Source organism: Sus scrofa, chromosome 5 (genome assembly GCF_054392235.1).
Source record: "Sus scrofa isolate SSC_HxYL_T2T_F1_AM1 chromosome 5, Sscrofa_HxYL_maternal_Yorkshire_Landrace_v2.0, whole genome shotgun sequence".
NCBI lineage: Eukaryota > Metazoa > Chordata > Mammalia > Artiodactyla > Suidae > Sus > Sus scrofa.
In genome coordinates, this window is record NC_139387.1 from 49,239,752 (window position 1) to 49,253,532 (window position 13,781).

A 13,781-nucleotide genomic window follows, 5' to 3' on the forward strand; every position below is an offset into this window, starting at 1 on the left:
ATCAGTGCTTTCAGTCATGCCCTGTTGAATTCCCTTTTTAAAATCTTTTAACAACCATCCTGGAGGGATTCCATGATTTTCCATTTGGATTCCTCACTTTCAGTTATGAAAACAGTCCAGTTTGATTGAAAGCTGCAATCACTCGAAGTTCCCATTGTGGCTCAGTGGAAGTGAATCTGACTAGCATCCATGAGGACGAAGGTTTGATACCTGGCCTTGCTCAGTGGGTTGAGGATCCGGCATTGCTGTGAGCTGTGGTATTGGTTGCAGACATGGCTTGGATCCCGCGTTGCTGTGACTGTGGTGTAGACCAGCATCTACAGCTCCGATTGGACCCCTAGCCTGGGAACCTCCATATACTGCGGGCATGACCCTAGAAAGACCAAAAAAAAAAAAGAAAGGAAACTGCAACCATGTAACTAATTCAAAACTTACCTGTCCTTCATTTCTTGCCAGAGCTATGACTTAGGGAACTGAAGATGCTCCTGAAGGTGGTGGCAGTGTGGGCAAGGTTTAGCCAGCATGGTTATTGGGCCTCCACCACACAGACCTGAATCCTGGTTTTCCTCTGACCTCACCCACTCACCCCAGCCTGCTTCCACATAACCTGTCCTCTACCTTTTTACTGCTGGGATCCTCTCCCCTGAGCAACAGTCTTTGTGGCCGAGAAAACGTGTATCACAGCCATGCCAAACAGCGAGAGTTGTGACCACTTGAAGGCTGCCCTTCACTCTGGCACCGATGTCTCTAAGCAAAAGTTTAATTGAAGGGGAAATGCCAGCATCCGTGTTTCAGACACCCGTCTCTCAGTGTTTCTATTGGAGGCTTCTCCCTACACTTAGGTGTGTGAAGGATTAAAGCACCACATGGCTAAGTGTAACTCTGATTCCCCTCCCCTCACTTCACCCCTCCTCAGGTCTCTTTTCCATAGATTGGAGTGAGGGATGGGATGAAAGCTGGTATGAGTGAGGCTCATTCTGCTGTTCATAAGCCCAGGGGTGGAATCAAGCCCCAAAGATGGGTGGCTGTCTTTTTTTTTTTTTTTTTTTTTTGTCTTTTTGCCATTTCTTGAGCCACTCCCGCGGCATATGGAGGGTCCCGGGCTAGGGGTCGAATCAGAGCTGTAGCCGCCAGCCTATGCCAGAGCCACAGCAACGCAGGATCCGAGCCGCGTCTGCAACCTACACCACAGCTCATGGCAATGCTGGATCGTTAATCCACTGAGCATAGGGCAGGGATCGAACCCGCAACCTCATGGTTCCTAGTCGGATTCGTTAACCACTGCGCCACACAGGAACTCCCTGGGTGGCTGTCTTTAAAATATCTCTTTCTTGGTTTTCCTTTGTTTCAGCTTTCAATGCCAGTCCCTGATTCTTGATTAATCAGGAAAAGTCATTTTCAGCATTTTTTTGGGGGGGGGGTCATTTTTAGGGCCTCACCCTCAGCATATAGAGGTTCCCAGGTGAGGGGTTGAATTGGAGCTGCAGCTGCCAGCCTATGCCACAGCTCACAGCAGTGCCAGATCCTTAACCCACTGAGCAAGGCCAGGGATCGAACTTGAATCCTCATGGATACTGGTCGGATTTGTTTCCACTGAGCCACAACGGGAACACCTCAGCATCTTGTTATAGATGTACAGATGCTAAGTGAAGCCATGAGAGTTGGTCAAAACCTAAAAAATTGCAAAGAAAATTGAAAAGGAGCTTTACTTGTGGCCTTTATCAGGTCAGTTATTAATTGGATTAAGATTTTATTTTATTGTTTTTCTGTTTTTTTAAATTGAAGTCTAGTTGATTTACAATCTGGTGCCAATTTCTGTTGTACAGCAAAATAACTCAGTCATACATATATACATATTCTTTTTTCATCTTCTTCTAATATGGTTATACCCTAGGGGATTAGATGTAGTTCCCTATGCTATACGGTAGGACCACGTTGATGGATTAAGACTTCTAAAACGTGCTTATGCATTGGCAGGGATGGTGAAATATTAAATAGCTATTGTCGAGTCTTATCTCACAATATCCCATGCTGGCTAAATGTATCCAGAGTTGCCATGCAGCACGTGTCATTAAGTGTAAGAGGTCCTGTGTTGGGCTGATGTGTATGAGGAAGAAAGAAACAATTAGAAGATCTGTATTAACAAACACTAAAATGAAGGCATTCCAGCAGGGGAAAAAAAGTTGTCTTAAACAAACCAAACAAGCTGACACTTGTTTTTCATCTCTCAGAGGGGCATCAAAGGCAGGTAGGTGGGGCCAATGCACAGATGTCTTCCATCATGCCAGAAGACCCAACTGAGGAAAAGCCTGGTTTGTAAAGCCCTTCTCCTACTGGAATCTGGGTTCTTGTTCATGGAGTTGAAGGAAGATGAGCCTCAAGAATACACACAGGTGGCAAACAAGCAAAAGATTTCATTATAGAAAAGCAAACAGCTCTCAGCACAGACACTGAGTGGGGGAAGAAAGGAATTTCCCCCTCCTATTTTCTATAGAGGTGTTTATTTCTTAAGGATGGGGGTACCAATGTGGGGTCCAGACATCATTTCTTTTTCCCAATGGCCTTGTCCAGTCACCTGTATCAGGCCTTATCCAATAGAGATGGATATGCCCCATAAGTTTTATGGCTACTTTGTTCTTCTTTTCCCTTAGACTGGGAGTCGCCATTCCTCTCATTCCTTCCCTATCAGTCAAGGGGTGAGTGAGAGGTTAACGTCCACCTAGACGTAAAGCAGATATACTTTCTATAGAAAGCAAGGCCTGTGAGAATGTTATTTCCTGGAATTCCCAAATCATAGATATTAATCAACAACCACATCAAAGAATGCATCGAAGCCCATGTTTCTACCCTAACTACCTAAATCATTATTCATTACTCTGCCTCACTTCTAGGTTGAATAAAGCTTGAGAGTCAGCAAGAGCGACCCACTGAAATCCTTCTGGAAAGGGTCATGTTACCGTATTCACTGTTTCCTGTTTCAAAGGGTCTCCCAATGCAGCATGGCACCTCATTTCCAGTGGTCTTCAAACTGGGATATGGACCTGTGGGCACTTAAAGAATTCCCATTATGTTTATAGACCATGAATAGTTTTAAAAGAACCAATTTTTGAGTCTCAGCTTTCATGGGTACTCGCATAAAACTGACCTGCCTGGGAACATATCTGTGGTCTGCTAGTATTCCAATCGCCCTTCTTCCTGTGCAAAAATGCATCTCTCTCATCCACCCCAAAATGGGTGTGGCGTGTGGACTGTAGGAGAGGGAGGGGTGGGGACTGTAAAAACTCTCTCCGAAGCACAAAATAAAGGGACCATTCAGTCTTATTTCATCCAGATACCTAAATGACCAACTCTTGCCTCAACTGATTCGCTATTTATCAATGGTTGCATAGAAAATTTCCACAAAACTTAGTAGCTGAAAACAACAATAAACACAAGCTCCCCGGGTCCTTACTCAGTCATGATGAGATGGGACTCTACAACAGACTGCACCACCAAGCTTTGTGCAAGCACTCTTGGCTTCAGGAGAGACTGAAGCAGAAGTTCCCAGGAATGTTTCTTTCCCTCTGGTTATCTAATCAAGTGAGATGATCTAACTAGTTAAGGTAGTTGAAAATCATCAGTAAAGATACTGACCTTGGGGTTTGCCTGGGGAGATTTAGGTTTTAAACAGCACATCATAAATTCCACTGCCCTTATATTAGCTGAGTGGAAGAAAAAAAAAATCCAGTCCTCCTCAAAGCTATAAATCAACCCATTGTCTGTCCACACATTCCTAGGAAGTGGCCTTCCTTTCAAGAGTCCTTGGTGCAAATTCAATAAACTGAGGGGTTTATACACATTAGGAAAATATCCAGACACATGTGACTCAGGCTTATTTGGAGAACACTCATTAAAGACAGAAAGTGCTCTTAGTGCTTCTTATATAGGTATCCAGTAAGTTTGTTGAGAGAGAAGAGGAAGGAAGAAAAATAAAAAGCAATCATTGTGGGGCCCATTTCCCTTTTTGCTTCCACTCTTTTCCTCTACTAATCATTTTTACTTCCTCATCTATGTTGTGGTTCCACTCTCAGCTGTTTAAACTTCCCTTTCCTAAAAGGGCCAATGTAACCCTGGTATCTGGTCCAAACTTAACCTCCTGATAACTATAATTTTTGTTTCCTCATTCTGACCCTGATTAGATGTTTATGTTTTTTATTCCTGCATGTTTTAGATGACTTTCCTAATGAGTCATCTTTCAGGTCATCCCAAAGAGAAGTTGAACTCCCTGCTCTAGGCCATAGAATAGACTCGATATGTCATTTCCAATTAAAAATAAGGTTCTGGAGTTCCCGTCGTGGCGCAGTGGTTAACGAATCCGACTAGGAACCATGAGGTTGCGGGTTCGGTCCCTGCCCTTGCTCAGTGGGTTAACGATCCGGCGTTGCCGTGAGCTGTGATGTAGGTTGCAGACGCGGCTGGGATCCCGCTGATGTAGGTTGCAGACGCGGCTGGGATCCCGCGTTGCTGTGGCTCTGGCGTAGGCTGGTGGCTACAGCTCCGATTCAACCCCTAGCCTGGGAACCTCCATATGCCGCGGGAGCGGCCCAAGAAATAGCAACAATAACAACAACAACAACAACAACAACAAAAGACAAAAGACAAAAAAATAAAAAAATAAGGTTCCCTGGTGGCTCAACAGGTTAAGGATCCGACATTGTCATTGCTGTGGCTCATTGTCATCCCTGGTCCCAGAACTTCTGCATACTATGGGCAAGGCCAGAAAATAAATAAAGTAAAATAAAATAAAATAAAATAAAACACAATTTGTATCTAAGTTTTACTCATGACTATTTTTCCAAAGCAAATAGATTGAAACTTCTATGTAAACTTTACTATATGTGGTCTTTTTTTTTTTTTTCCCCTGCGCTTGTGGTATGTAGAAGTTTCAAACCCATGGCACAGCAGTGACCCAAGACACTGCAGTGACAATGCCAGATCCTTAACCCGCTGCACCATAAGAGAACTCCATTATGTTGTCCTTTTCATGATTAATTCTATTCACTTCCTTATTTTCTTTGCAGTCTGAGTTTTCTCCTCAATATGTCTCTCAATTTGAGGGCAAATTGCATTTTAGTGTGTAAATCTTATTGATATATAAGATTCTAGAATGATGGAGGAGTTCCCGCCGCGGCTCAGTGGTAACAAACCTGACTAGTATCCATGAGGACACAGATTCAACTCCTGGCCTCTCTCAGTGGGTTAAGGATCTGGTATTGCCGGGTGAGCGTGGTGTAGGTTGCAGACACAGCTCAGATCCCACTTCGCTGTGGCGGTGGTGTAGGCCGGCAGCTATAGCTCCTATTTGACTAGCAGCCCTAAAAAGACTAATAATAATAATAAAATAGAACGATGGAAATTCATGTTAAGGAGCCACCTTTGAGGTAACTCAACACATAAGGTCCAGTTGCTCAGTCCTCACATGGCCAAGGCCTCCTGGAACCATGATTGATTTTGGCCAATCTGTAGAATGTGGTCCTCAGAATGTTCTTTATGTCATTACTTTATGGATAATTTTATTGTTTATACCTGGTGCAATGGACCATGCCACGTGAGCTTATCAATTTTTTTTTGCACAAAATCCAGACTGACCAGGTGTAGAACTGATTTCATTGAAATGGTTTCATTGTTGAGGTCCCCCGAGTTATGGTTGCTGTTGCCAGTCACAGAGCAGGGTATGCCTATGTGACCAGTCCCTCATAAGAATCCTAAAGGGATTGCTCTGAGCAGAGACATTCTTTTTTTTTTTTTTTTTTTTTTTGTCTTTTGTCTTTTTGTTGTTGTTGTTGTTATTGTTGCTATTTCTTGGGCCGCTCCCGCGGCATATGGAGGTTCCCAGGCTAGGGGTCGAATCGGAGCTGTAGCCACCGGCCTACGCCAGAGCCACAGCAACGCGGGATCCGAGCCGTGTCTGCAACCTACACCACAGCTCACAGCAACGCCAGATCGTTAACCCATTGAGCAAGGGTATGGACCGAACCCGCAACCTCATGGTTCTCAGTCGGATTCGTTAACCACTGCGCCACGACGGGAACTCCAGAGCAGAGACATTCTACTTCTGTCCCAGTAGATTGCCTCTAGAGAAGAAGCATAGCTGATGCGGCTCCAGATGAGGAAGGACTCGGAATATGTCTTGGACCTCTCCAGACACCACCCGGGGATGACTTTTTCCTATGGCTTTTGCTCTATAGCTTATGCCGTAGTAAATTGCAGCTGTGAGTTTAACTTGTTAGCGAGTCTTGTAAGTCTTCTGGCAAATCAAAAACGTGGGCTGATCTTAGCACTCCCCCAAACACCCACCTATATATTGCCTTTTTAATGTCTCTGCGAACTAGTTATCCTATTTAAATAGGTTCAGTAATGGTGAATTCACTATTTCTTGGTGGCACATGAATTTAGAAATCATTTGATGTTAACAACCTTACAATGCAATATTACCAACTAAACAATGAAAAGTACAATGATAACCAAGAAGCTATTCTCTCAGAACCCAATTGTTTTGCAGAACTCAGAAAAGCCTCAAGTTGGTAATTGTGATTTTTCATCCGAGATTTTATCTGAAAATATGAAAGAGAAAAAGTCCACCTCATATAGCAATCATGAAAAGACAAATAAAAATGTGAAAAAAAAAAAAGCAGAAACTGACAGAACATTGTAAATCAGCTATAATAAAAAAAAATTTTTTTTAATGTGGAAAAAATAGAACTCTCACACAATGCTGGTGGGAATGTCAAATGGCCCAGCCACTGAAAACAGTTTGGTAGTTCTTCAAACAGTTCAGTTACCACATAACCCAGCAATTCCACTCCTAGATCTATACCCAAGAGAAATGAAAACATATGTCTAAACAAAACCCTGTGCACAAACATTCATAGCAGTATTATTCGTCATAGCCAATAAGTAGAAACAACTCAAATACCCATTAACTGATGAATGCATAAATGAGTATAGATGGTACAATGGAATATTAATCAGTAATAAAAAGAAATGAAATACTGATACATATTACAGCATGGATGGTCCTTGAAAACATGCTCAGTGAAAGAGGCCAATCACAAAGGATTGCATAGTATGATTCCATTTATATGAAATATCTAGAAGAGATAAACCTACAGAAATAGCAGATTGATGGTTGCCTAGGGCTTCGGGTAAGGGGGTGAGTGGGCAGAATAGGAGTGACTGCTAGTAGGTACAGGAAATCTATTTAAGGTGATGAAAATGTTCAGCTGTAGCAATGTCTTAACCCACTGTGCTGGGCTAGGGATCCAACATGCATCCCAGCACTCTAGAGATGCCACCAATCCTGTTGCATCAAAGTGGGAACTCCAAATGTTCTAAAATTAATTATAGTGATGCATACACAATTTTGTGAATATACTAAAAACCATTGAATTGTCCACTTTAAATGGGTGAGTTCTGTGGCATGTGAATCATATCTCAATAAAGATGTTATTTTTAAAAGGGCGATCATTGAAACTTTCAATTCATTATTTCTAGACTAGAAAATATTATTATTATGGAGTTCCCATAATGGTTCAGTGGTTAATGAATCTGACTAGCATCCATGAGGATGCAAGTTCAATTCCTGGCCTCGCTCAGTGGGTTAAAGATCTAGCGTTGCTGTGAGCTGTGGTGTAGGTCGAAGACAGGGCTCAGATCTTGCATTGCTGTGGCTGTGGTGTAGGCCAGCAGCTATAGCTCCGATTTGACCCCTAGCCTGGGAACCTCCATATGCCAGGGATGCAGCCCTTAAAAAAAAAATTATTATTGTACTGCACTGTGTATTATGAACAGTTTACAAGCATGAATTACTCTTGTAATAAAATATTTTTAAATTGTATGGTGCTAGAATTGCTTGCTAGTTGTTCATTTTAGCTAGATTAAGACTGATGGAGACACTTTTTAAAAATAAATCAGGAATTTCCGTCGCGGTGCAGTGGTTAACGAATCCAACTAAGAATCATGAGGTTGCAGGTTCGATCCCTGGCCTTGCTCAGTGGGTTAAGGATCCGGCGTTGCCGTGAGCTGTAGTGTAGGTCGCAGACACGGCTCGGATCCTGTGTTGCTGTGGCTCTGGCAAAGGCCTGTGGCTATAGCTCCGATTCGACTCCTAGCCTGGGAATCTCATATGCTGGGGGAGCGGCCCAAGAAATGGCAAAAAGACCGAAAAAAAAAAAAATTAAATAAAAATAAATCAAGCAAAGTCACAGGTTTTCCTCCCACAACATGTATGACAGAAAAGAGGAAAAAGTGAGCAGTTTGATAAGAATGTATATTTTTAAGCATGTAAAGAGGTCAGTTACAACGTTACCAACAGGGCAACAAATTATTAAGTAGAGCAACCAATCAGAATTATAAACTTCAAAGAGCTTGCATAGCACATCTGCATATTTCTAGGAGTATCTGGAGTCATGGCACCAACACTTGGCCAAGTTCTGGGAGCTAAACTCTTGGAGTTAACACAGTCACTGGTTAATGAGGTTGTCTTGTGTTCCTGAGGCACTGAGAGAGATATATCAGATTGTTAGTCTTGTTAACATATATATCAAAATTTATTATCATGTGCATCTGCCTCTAGGAGGTCTGCACCAAGGATGGTCATGTAGCATGTAGGAGGAATGTGTCTGCATAATCAGATTTCCTATAAGAACTCTGGGCCCTGAGACTGAAGCAGATTTGCCCAGGCAGAGACATCTTGTGGGCAGGCATTCCTGTAATTCACTACTAGACTGAAAGCACTTCTCTCTCTTTTTTTGGCCTCGCCCATGGCACATGGAAGTTCCTGGACCAGGGACCAAACCCACACCACAGCAGTGATCCGAGCTGCTGCAGGGACAATGCTTGTTCCTTAACCTGCTGAGCCACCAGGGAACTCCCAAAGATTATTTTTAAGGACATAGCAACTAAATTTCTAAGTCTCAGTAGTTTTACAAGACTCTTTTTTTTTAAATTGTACTTCTAAGGACAGATTTATAATAACAAGAAATAGAACATGTTGGAAATATTTATAAATATTCACACCATCTCCATATTGCACAGAAAAAAAAGACAGGTATTTTTGTGAATATCTACTATTTAATATTATACAAAAAACGGATATTTTAAACAAGTTTACATCAAAGAAATTTATCTCTTTGCCTGTGCTACTGGGGAGAGGGGCATGTTCTTTATATTTCTGAGACCACTTTTGTTATTTAGAATGGCTTTTATTAACAAAGCCAAACCATGGATCTCCATTAGTTAGCATTGTAAGCAAAAGGCAGGCCTAAAAACATTTATTGGCAAAATGCAGTAAAGAATTAATAAGATCTTACAGTAAGAATGAAATGAGTAGCAATTAACAATACTTTTCCACATTGTGTGATTACATGTTTAAAATATGACAATAAAAGAACTACCACTAGAATGTTACTCTATGCAAGTTTATAGCAATGTGCGTAAACATCTCCTAAAATCTGCTTTTTTTTTTTTTTTTTTTTTTTTTTTTTTAAGGGCTGCACAGACAGCATATGGAAGTTCCCAGGCTTGGAGTCGAATCAGAGCTGCAGCTGCCAGCCTAAGCCACAGCCACAGCAATGTGGGATCCGAGCCACACCTGTGACCTACACCACAGCTTATGGCAATACCAGCATTACTGAGATATAATTGACATTGTTCTTCGTATATATATATATATATATATATGTATTTGGTCTTTTTAGGGCTGCACCTGCAGCATATGGAGGTTCCCAGGCTAGGAGTCTAATCGGAGCTGTAGCTGCCAGCCTACACCACAGCCACAGCAATGCAGGATCCGAGCCACATCTGCTACCTACACCACAGCTCACTGCAACACCGGATCCTTAACCCACTGAGCAAGGCCAGGGATCGAACCTGCATCCTAGTGGTTATTAATCAGATTCATTTCCTGAATGGGAAACTTCTCTTCCTATTTATATTGAGGACATATGTTTTGTTACCAGGTCAACTAGCCTGCTCCTGTAGCACTGACTCAGGGTTGAAAGTTTTTCTTTAAAAATTTATTTCCAATAGCCAGAGGTCCTTGGCCTTTAAAATATCATACAAAACCTAGAAGAGAGCTTTTTAAATGATAAATTTGTCCACAAAGACAAGTTATTCATGGCATAAGGAAAGGACTTATTAACAAAGTCAAAAGACCAATGAAAAACACCTGTGAAATAAGAATACTTGGAAGAGTTCTCATTGTGGATCAGCAGAAAAAAATCTGACTAGCATCCATGAGGACACAGGTTCCATCCCTGGCCTCACTCAGTGGGTTAAGGATCTGGTGTCGCTGTGAGCTGTGGTGTAGTTTGCAAATGCAGCTCGGATCTGATGTTGCTGTGGCATAGGCCAGCAGCTACAGCTCTGATTCAATTCCTAGCCTGGGAAACTCCATCCATGGGCGCAGCCCTAAAAAGACAACAACAACGAAAAGAATACTTGGAAACACCAAGATACATTAAGGTGATGGGGTGTAATATCAGCAAGAAAAGACTAGAATATAATTGTACTCAAAATTGCTAATTTATAATTTTTTTTTTTGGCTTTTTGTCTTTTTAGGGCCACACCCATGGCATATGGAGTTTCCCAGACTAGGGGTCTAAACAGAGCTGTAGCCGCCGGCCTACGCCACAGCCACAGCAACTTGCGATCCGAGCCATGTCTTCGAACTACACTACAGCTCATGACAACACCGGATCCTTAACCCACTGCACAAGGCCAGGGATTGAACCCACAACCTCATGGTTCCTAGTCAGATTTGTTAACCACTGCGCCACGATGGGAACTCCTTAATTGATAAATTTTTTACCATCCAAAGAAATTTGGCAATAAAAACAAAGGTCAGAAGAGGTAAGTAAAGGATAGCAAGAGAGCAAGATTTTGGCACTGACTGTTCAGAGTCCCGAGAAACTGACTATGGTTGGGCCATAGTTAAATACTATTGTAGGATAAGGATAGTTTACGTTATTTTGGCACTGACTATTCATAGTCCCGAGAAACTGACTCTGGTTGGGCCATAGTTAAATACTATTGTAGGATAAGGATAGTTTACGTCATTATAGTTTGGAACAGCAATTTATTTGTTTGTATAACTATAAATTTCCCATTGCCCTAAATCCATTCTTCCCTAAGTAATTTCTGATTGTATAGATGCTTCCCAGTTATGTAAACAGAGGACACAAAAAAATATATGATTTTCACTCTGAATTTTTCTTTCTTGGATTTTCTGGTAAGTTTCAAGGTATTCATGGAGTTTGACCAATTCTGGATTTGTAAACTATTTAAAACTTCCACATCTGTGAGCTGAGGACCAAACTGTACGCCGATGACCCTAATTAGCAACTTTATGTTTTGAGTTCTGATACAAACTTGTTTCAATTAGCCTGTGTTTCATAACAAACCACCTCCCACAATTAGTAGCTTAAAACATCATCCATTTATTGCACACAATTCTGTTGGTCATAATTTGGTCTAGAATCATCTCAGTAGTTCTTCTACTGGTCTGGCTTGGAACCACTCATGTGGCTACAGGAATCTGTCCAAAACAGTCTCCTTCACGTAGCTGGCACTTGCATTGGCTGTCAACTGGTGCACCTCTGTACATGGCCTCATCCTCCAGTAAGCTAAGCTAGGCTTTTTTACATGGTAGTCTCAGGGCACAATTCTTAGAGAGCAAGAGCAGAAGTACAAGCCCTTTGGAGGCTGAAATTTGGAAGTCATAGATCATCACTTCTACATTTTATTGTGTAAAGTAAGTCATAAGATTAACCCAAGACTCAAGGAGTAGGCGTGATGGTTCATTTTCTAAGTCAGCTTGACTGGACTAAAGAATGCCCAGAAAGCTGGCAGAACTTAAATTCTGAGCGTGTCTGTAAGGATGTCTCCAGAAAAGATTAGCATTTGGATCAGTAAACTGAATGAAGATCATTCTCACCAACTGGGCATCATCCAATCCCTGGAGGGCCTGGCTAGAACAAAAACGAAGGATGAATTTACTCTGACTGTTTGAGCTGAGAGATCCAACTTTTCCTGCCCCAAGACATTGGCATTCCTGGTTCTTGGATGTTCAAACTTAGATAGGGATTTACACCATCAGCCTCCTGATTCTCAGGCCTTCAGACTTGGACTAAATTACACCACTGGCTTTCCTGGTTCTCCAGCTTGCGGATGGTGGACCCTGGGACTTCTTGATCTCTGTAGCATGTGAGCTATTTCATACCTATGTTTATTATCTATATTTATGTCTCTAATTATATTTATCTTATTGGTTCTGTTTCTTTGGAGAACCCTGACTAACATATTGGGGAAACAGACTCCACCACTTTTCAGGAGGATCTACAAATGATTTGTAACTCAATGAATTTTATTACATTTATAGTTGTACAATGATCAGCACAACCCAGTTTTATAGCATCTCCATCCCAAACCCCCAGTCCATCCCCTCCCTTCCCAACCTGACTCTTTTGTTAACCATAAATAAGTTTTTCAAAGTCTGTGAGTCAGTTTTTATTCTGTAAATAAGTTCACTGTATCCTTTTTTTTTTAGATTCTATATATAAGTGATAGCATATGATGTTGGTGTCTCACTGACTAACTTCACTCAGCATGATAATTTCTAGGTCCATCCATGTTGCTATAAATGCCATTATTTCATTCCTTTTAATGGCTGAGTAACATTCCATTGTGTATGTGTACCACATCTTCTTTATCTATTCCTTTGTCGATGGACATTTAGGTTGTTTCCATGTCTTGGCTATTGTATACAGTGCTGCCATGAACACTGGAGTACGCATATATTTTTGAGTCATGGTTTTCTCTGGATAGACGCCCAGGAGTGGGATTGCTGGATCAAATGGTAGTTCTATTCTTAGTTTTTTGAGGAATCTCCATACTGTTTTCCATAGTGGCTTCACCAATTTATATTGCCACAAATAGTGTAAGAGAGTTGCCTCTTCTCCACACCCTCTCAAGCATTTATTGAGTCTATTTCTGTTCTGTAGATAGGTTCATCTGTGCCATGTGTTAGATTGCACACATAAATTATATCATATTATATTTGTCTTTTTCTGACTTACTTCACTTAGTATGATAATCTCTAGTTGCACCATGTTGCTGCAAATAGCATTATTTCATTCTTTTTTATGGCTGAGTAATATTTCATTGCATTTATGTACCACATCTTAATCCATCCACTGTTGATGGTCATTTAAGTTGTTTCTATATCTTGGCTTTTGTGAATAGTGCTACTATAAACATTGGGTGTATGTATCTTTTTGAATTATAGTTTTGTCCAGATATATCCCCAGGAGTGAGATTGCCTTATCATATGGCAGTTCTGTTTTCAGTTTTCTGAGGAAACTCCATACTGTTTTCCATAGTGGTTGCACCAACTCATGTTCCCACTAATGGTGTGGGAGGATTCCCTTTTCTCTGCACCCTCTCCAGCATTTGTTATTTGTACACTTATTAATGATAGCCGTTTTTACCAGTGTGAGGTAGTACTCACTGTAATTTTGATTTGCATTTCTCTGATAATTAGGGATGTTGAGCATCTTTTTGTGGCCATCCATCTGTCTCTTTGGAGAAATGTCTCTGTAGGTCTTCTACCCTGAAGAGTTTTCATATCAATTTATCATTTCTCAATAAAATCTGTAGAAGAAAAATAGTTTACAACTTAATTCAAATATTGGTTTGCTACTTGTCAGCTATGTGATCTTAGGGTTAGGGTTTCCTCATCTATA

At 41.3% G+C, this 13,781-nt stretch overlaps 1 long non-coding RNA gene across 4 annotated transcripts in view; it reads left to right on the forward strand.

Annotated features, from left to right (window-relative positions):
• Positions 1-11,524: 11,524 nt before the first annotated feature.
• LOC110260712 (uncharacterized) overlaps positions 11,525-13,781 on the forward strand; it is a 33,061-nt gene continuing 30,804 nt past the window's right edge. For 2 of the 4 annotated variants that reach the window (XR_002344056.2, XR_002344055.2), the window contains exon 1: positions 11,830-12,243. This is a non-coding gene — a long non-coding RNA (uncharacterized LOC110260712). Of the gene's footprint in view, positions 12,244-13,781 lie in introns of all 4 variants that reach the window. The other 2 variants (XR_014803663.1, XR_014803665.1) reach the window with 2 other exon arrangements.